The sequence below is a fragment of the Gossypium arboreum genome, chromosome 6 (genome assembly GCF_025698485.1).
Source record: "Gossypium arboreum isolate Shixiya-1 chromosome 6, ASM2569848v2, whole genome shotgun sequence".
Classification (NCBI taxonomy): Eukaryota; Viridiplantae; Streptophyta; class Magnoliopsida; order Malvales; family Malvaceae; genus Gossypium; species Gossypium arboreum.
In genome coordinates this window covers 56381927-56389967 of record NC_069075.1, presented here as the reverse complement: position 1 = coordinate 56389967, position 8041 = coordinate 56381927, and positions in this window count along the sequence as shown.

Here is an 8041-nt window from a genome sequence, read left to right as displayed (position 1 = left end):
ATGAAGCCCATTGTAGCCGAATGGCAATCCACCCGGGGAGTACGAATATGTACAACGATTTGAAACATCGGTTTTGGTGGCATGGTATGAAACGAGACATCTCCGACTTTGTTTCGAGATGTTTAATATGTCAACAAGTGAAAGCGGAACATCAAGTGCCTTCAGGATTACTTCAGCCAATCACGATACCCGAGTGGAAATGGGATGAGTCACAATGGACTTTGTATCCGGACTGCCATTGTCAGCGAGTAAGAAGGATGCGGTTTGGGTCGTGGTAGATAGATTGACTAAGTCGGCTCACTTTGTCCCCGTACGTACCGATTTTTCAATGGACAAATTTGCCGAAATTTACGTTTTCTAAATTTGGAGATTGCACGGGGTGCCTATTTCCATCGTGTCGGATAGAGATCCGAGATTTACCTCGCGATTTTGGAAAAAGTTGCAAGAAGCTTTGGGTACCAAGTTGCATTTCAGCACCGCCTTTCACCCCTAAATTGATGGTCAATCTGAGCGGATAATTCAGATACTTGAGGATATGTTGAGATGTTGCGTCCTCGAGTTTAGTGGTTCATGGGAACGGCATTTGCCGTTGATTGAATTCGCTTACATCAACAGCTTTCAATCAAGTATTAAGATGGCACCCTACGAGGCTTTGTACGGTCGTAAATGCCGTACACCATTGTTTTGGACTGAGCTCGGTGAAGGTAAGATTTTCGGGGTGGATTTGATTAGAGATGCTGAACAGAAAGTGAAAGTAATCCGTGAAAGTCTGAAGATAGCCTCCGATCGTCGAGAAGTCGACGCGGATCTGAAGCGTAAGGACATCGAGTATCGTGGGAGATAAAGTGTTTCTCAAGGTATCGCTTTGGAAAAGATACTCAGATTTGGCCGTAAGGGCAAGTTGAGCCCGAGGTTCATTGGGCCATATGAGATATCCGAGCGAGTCGGTCCAGTGGCATATCGTTTGATTTTGCCCCCTGAACTCGAAAAGGTTCACGATGTCTTTCATGTTTCGATGCTTCGACGCTATAGATCTGATCCATCGCACGTGATTAGTCCATCAGAAGTTGAAATTCAAGCCAATATGAGTTATGAGGAAGAACCGATTCGTATCCTATCACGGGAAGTGAAAGAGTTGCGAAACAAGCGGGTTCCGCTAGTGAAGGTGTTATGGCTCAAGCACGGGATAGAAGAAGCTACTTGGGAAACCGAGAACTCTATGAAAGAGCGATACCCAACCCTATTTACCGGTAAGATTTTCGGGGACGAAAATTTCTTAAGTGGGGGAGAGTTGTGACAGCCCAAAATTGACCCTAGTCGGAATGTGGTTTCGGGACCACAAAACCGAGGCATAAAAATAATTTAAAATTTATTTTGATGCCTATAATATGTGTATGCTCATGTATGACATTTTTTGATGATTGATTTAGTGTTATAAACGTGAATTTCACTAGAAAGGACTTAGTAGTGAACTTTGAAAGTACGATAGGGAAATGTGTGATGACTAATTAAAGCATGCATGCAAAACAATGGACTTGCATGTCAAATTCCCCTTTTCATAGGTGGTGGCTGGACATGACCAAGAAATATGGGCTAAACATGTCATGAAACATGTTTTGTTGGGCATTAGGGAGAAATAATAAACAAATAAGAATGGGTAAGAAAAGAATGAAAAAAAAAATGTGTGTGTGAGTGTGGTATCTCCCCCATTGCCGTGAGTTGTAAAGGAAGAAAGAAAAAATTTGTTTATCCTTTCTTTGAGCCAAAACTAAGGGGAAGAAGAGATTTTGCTTCATTTTATTTGTTTAGAAGAGATCTAGAAGGAGATTTGGCTAAACTTGCACCAAGATTAAGGTATGTATGAGGTTGTGTCATGAGATTCATGCATGTTTTAGTTGCCAACTTGATGTTCATGTTAGCCATGGTTCAAATCCTTGTTATGCCATGGAAGTGGTATTTGGTCAAAGTTGATATTGTGATAAAGCCATTGCATGCTAAGTGTGAAGCTTGATGATGATGCATGCAATGATGGATTGTCTACTCTTGAAATTTCTTTGTAGCCATCTTGAGTAAGACATTGAGTTTTCTTTTGTGTTTAACCATGATTGAAGTTGAAAGGGCATGATTGTGATGTATTCGCCATGATGCATTCATGAGCATGGTTCATGCTTCTTGCATGTTAGTTAAAATTTGTGTTTTGGATGGCTAGGGACACCTTGAAATTGCCATGCACATATATGTATATATATGTTTGCACATGATGTTTTGGTTATGAAGTAAGTGATGAATATGTTTGTTTAAAGAAGAAGATGTTGAAGAATGTTTGTGAAATTGCAAGTACATTCGGCCTAGTACACATATGAGTGCTTGATGCTATATTATAAGTTTTGAGCTACAATATGCAAAGCATTAACTAGTAAAATGCATGCTGTTTTGTGTGGTGTTAAGTGTATAATTGGCCTCAAATTGGACATGTATGTTCGGCCTTAGGTAGCCGATTGATGGCCTTAGCTTTTCCTTGATGCTTGAATGAATTGTATTGAATTGCTTGATGTAGTATAAAATGTGCATGACCATTGTGTACTCAAGCTAAAGGGTGGCCATATGACCATTTAAACTCGTCATATTCGGCCATAAGCTAGCATAATGAGGTATTAATAAATTAAATTTGTTTGAATTAGCTCAAGAGCTTAGAGGCGACAATTGGACAAGGGAAGGAAAAAGTGATCGAATAGCCAGTAAAAGCCGCTCGACAACATCCGAGGTAAGTCCTCAAGAAGTGACCCTACTTGAATTATGTGAAATGAAATATGGATGTGTAATGATTATCGATTTATGTGTGTATGAGTATTTGAATGATACCGGCTAAGTCCCAAGGCGATTATGCTAGTGATTATATTTGCGTTTGAGCCTTAGTAACGAAAATGAAATATGAATGTCTAATGATTATTGATGTATGTGTGCATGAGCAATTGAATGATATCCGGCTAAGACCAAGACGTTATTGCTGGAAATTATATCCGGTTAAGACCAAGGCCATTGTGCTAGCGGCTACATCCGGCTAAGACCAAGGCATTCGTGCGAAGTCGTTCTATCCGGCTAAGACCAAGGCATTCGTGCACGTGGTTATATCCGGTTGTATTCGAAGAAGCTTGGGCTGGAGGTGAGTGTTGGTTGCTGTAATGAATTCAATCGATACGCTCGAAAAGCCCAAAGAATAAGGTATGTTTATACGCATTGGAAAGTCGACATGTTTGAGCAACATTCGCTCGATCGACTAACAATTTCAGCTATTGAATTGGTTGATACCTTGTGAAAGTATATAACGATGAAGTGTGAAGTAAGAATGATTATGTGAATGTATATTAATGAAATGATGCATTTGGCCATGTGAATGTATTGCTTTAATTAAAGCTGATTTTATTCCTTGAGACTTACTAAGCATAAAAATGCTTACCCCGTTGCTTTGGCTCTCTGTTTTATAGATTTTGCTCGCTAGCAATCGGATTCGGGATCATTAAAGTCGAAGTCATCTACACTATCAAAGCCTCCATTTTGGTATAATTTTTGGTTGAGCTTTGAAATGGCATGTATAGGACTACCCCTTGTTGGTTTAAATATGTTGTGATGTATATGTGTACGGCCATGCGAAAATGGCTCGTAAAAGTGAAGTACGAACTTAGACTATTTGCGGTTTGTATATATATATATATATGGTGTCATGATGTGATTATGGATTGGAAGTGGGAGTGTTGGTCACATGATCAGCCATTGGCATGGTTAAAATGATCATATGTGAACCTATGTATGGCAAGACTAGTTGGTTCATGGAGACTACAAAATAGGTAAGACCTACCTTAAAAACAGATGCTGCCAGCTGCAGTGACGTGAATGTGAAAAATCACCAAAATTTGTAGGAATGGTATTAAATAGTGAATAAGCTATGTAAATGAACCTTGATGAGTATACTTTCATATGGAAGAAACGAAATGGTCATAGGAGTCACATGTTAAGAGATATTAAAGCTTTCGTGAGACAGGGCCAGAACGGTTTCTGGGTCCCCTGTCGCAACTTTAAAAATTTACTATAAATTATCCAGAAAGAATTAGGAGTCATGCCTTATATGTACAGATTCCATTTTGAGTCTAGTTTCATTAGAAACAAACGGTACCAGTATTAAAGCCCTGTAAAGAGAGATATTCAAGTTGTAACGCGCGGAGGTCAGAGCAGTCGATCCCTGTAACATGGGTGACTTTAACTAATAAACTGTACCAATTGGCCAGACCAAAAATTCTAGAAATAAATCCATGGATGGATATATGAGTCTAAATTCAGGGAAAAGTTACGAAACCAGTTTCTGAGTTTTGAAACTCGAGATATGATTTTTAAGGCGACGGTGACGCAGTTTTCTAGCCTGACTGGAAATGTCAATTGGTGGGTGAAATATGTGGATTTGGCTTGTTAACCCCTCGTGTCCGACACCGGCGATGGTCTCGGGTTCGGGGTGTTACACCAAGTCCTTCAATTAATTCAATGTCAAGTCAGCCGAATCAATGTAGACCCATTTCCTCAAGTTTGGAGCAACGATGCACTAGATAAATCTATGCATACACCGCACAACCTCAAATTCGATATTTAGTTAATAGCTCAATCACTTACCTCATTCATCACAATTTATACCAACAACCAAACGTTGCACACATAGTGCTTATTATGTTCGCACACATAGTGCCATAGTAAATCGCACACATAGTGCTATAGTAAATCGCACACATAGTGCCATAGTAAATCGCACACATAGTGCATTTGAGATTCCCTCATGCTTCAACCTCCCAATCGGCACACATAGTGCCACTTAATTTTGCACACATTGTGCCCTATGTCAATTCATCATGGTAAAGCAATTTGCTAAATTCAAATTGTACATATGGTCATATTAACAAGTAGGAGAATCACTCAAAAATATCTATCCAAGGAGTTCTCACAACAAGTGCTTAAGGACTTACCTTGCGTTGAGTATAACGGTTCCGACTGCTACTCGATGTCCTTGGCTTTGCCCTTGCTTGTTTCTCCTTCTTTAACTTCTCGGGCTTAATAGATAAATAAACTAGTTTAATCATCTTGCTGTACATTTATAATTCAATTACACATGCACATGTATATTTGCATATTCGCAACCCTCTTACTAATTACCCATTTAGTCGATTATATACATGGTTAAAGGTAACATCATGAATGGGCATACTTATATATATATATATATATATACATACCCGATTGTGCACCAAAAATTTGACTCAACATCACCTACATACTCACTTTGATGGCGAATATATATATACATGTGTAGTGTTATCTACAACATCATCTAAACACCTAAATTTTTCTCATGCACACTTGATCAACCTTTTTCCCAATCTAGCATAGCTTCACCTCCATTTGTGATATCATATAAATTTGCATGTTGCTACATTTCTTAAGTTCAACATCTCTATGCCCATTATAGCCACTCCCATAATCAAATTCTAAAATCAACAACATCCCCTTTCAACTATGTTAGCGAATACTCCTCCCTTCTTAGTCCCAACTTCGCACCTCCAACAAAAAGGACTTAACATCTTCCCTTTCATGCTAACATAACAAGCAACTTAGTTCATCCATACAATTAACATGTTAATAGCATCAAGGTATCAACTAAAATTTTAAGCTTCTTGTCAACTTCCAACTCTCCAACAACCCCAAATCCAACCTTGGGATAGATAGTATTTAGACCCATCACCCAAAGGTTGTGTAAACTTCAAAAAAATATCATTGAACATACCTTGATCTAAAGGACCACCTTGGCGAATCTTGCTTCCTCTTCTTCCTCTAGTTACGATAATTGCAAAAGAAAGAAAACATGAGCACTCCTTCTTCCCTCCTTATTAAGCATTCAAACTCTCTCATTTTCATGCCACAAGAAGTGAAAGAAAATGATGAACATTTTTTCTTTCTTCCTCCCTCAACTCACTAAGCAATGGGGGGTACACCCACACCATTCTCTTCTTTTTTTCTTTATTATCCATGTTTCTTATTTTATTTTTTCTACATACCCACTAACTAAACATGTTTGCAACATGTTTCCACCCATAGCATGGCCGCCATCATGCTTAAATTTGGGTAAATTGACATGCAAACCCACCTTTTTCACAACATGCACTTATAGGCCACCCTACATTTGCCTAGCACATTTCTAAATTTTCTCACATAAGTCCTATTTGACAAAATTCACTTATAATTAACAAAATTCAAACATGAAATTTTCACACATGCATATGTACATATAATGAGCATCAACTATGACAGTTAATTATTTTTATGACTCGGTTTAGTGGTCCCGAACCCACTTTCCGACTAGGGTCAATTTAGGGCTGTTACAACTCTCCCCCACATAAGGAATTTTCGTCCCGAAAATCTTACCGTAAATAGGTTTGGGTAACGCTCTTTCATAGAGTTCTCGGGTTCCCAAGTAGCTTCTTCCATCCGTGTTTGAGCCATAACACTTTTACTAACGGAACCCTTTTGTTTCGCAACTCCTTCACTTCACGAGCTAGGATACTAATCGGTTCTTCTTCATAACTCATATTGGTTTGAATTTCGACCTCTGATGGACTAATTACGTGTGACGGATCAGATCTATAACGTCAAGCATCGAAACATGGAAGACGCTGTGAATCCTTTCAAGTTCGGGGCAAAATCAAACGATCGCAACCGGACCGACTCGTTCGGATATCTCATATGGCCCGATGAACCTCGGACTCAATTTGCCTTTACTACCAAACCGAGTATCTTTTTCCAAGGCGAAACTTTAAGAAACACTTTATCTCCCACCGATACTCAATGTCTTTTCGCTTCAAATCCGCGTCGATTTCGACGATTTGTGGCCGCCTTGACTTTCACGGATTACCTTTACTTTACTGCTCAGCATCTTTAATCAAATCCACTCGAAAATTTTGCTTTCGCCGAGCTCGGTCCAAAACAATGGTGTACGACATTTACGCTCGTACAAGGCCTCGTAAGGCGCCATCTTAATACTTGATTGAAAACTATTGTTGTGGCGAATTCAATCAAAGGTAAATACCGCTCCCATGAACCATCGAACTCGAGGACGCAACATCTCAACATATCCTCAAGTATCTGAATTATCCGCTCGATTGACCATCGGTTTGTGGATGAAAAGTGCTAAAAATGCAGCTTGGTACCCAAAGCTTCTTGCAATTTCTTCCAAAATCGCGAGGTGAATCTCGGATCTCTATCCGACACAATAGAAATCGGTACCCGTGTAATCTCACAACTGAGAAACGTACAATTCAGCTAGTTTATCCAATGAAAATCAGACGCGGGGATAAAGTGAGCCGACTTAGTCGATCTATCAACAACAACCCAAATCGCATCCTTCTTGCTCACGACAATGGCGGTCCGCACACAAAGTCCATTGTGACTCGATCCCATTTCCACTCGGGTATCATGATCGGTTGAAGTAACCTCAAGGCACTTGATGTTCCGCTTTCACTTGTTGACATATTAAACATCTCAAACAAAGTCGGAGATGTCTCGTTTCATACCATGCCACCAAACCGACATTTCAAATCGTTGTACATCTTCGTACTCCGGATGAATTGACATTCGGCTACAATGAGCTTCGTTCGTAATCATCGAAATGAGTTCTCAATTTCTTGGAACACACAAACGATTTCGAACCTCAAACAATCGTCATCATCAACTTGAAACTCGATTCCACATTCGAACACATTCAGCCCGTTTTGCAACCAATTCATCATCGACTTTCGAGCTTCACGAATTTGACGAATCAACAAGGGTTTGGCCTTTAATTTCGCCATTAGTACATTGTCGGATAGAATGCATAAGTGTACATTCATCGCTCGCAGGCAAACAAAGGATTTAAGACTTAAGGCATCCGCAACCACATTAGCCTTTCCGGGTGATAGTCAATGACAAGCTCATAATCTTTCAAGAACTCGAGCCAACGCCTTTGTCGCAG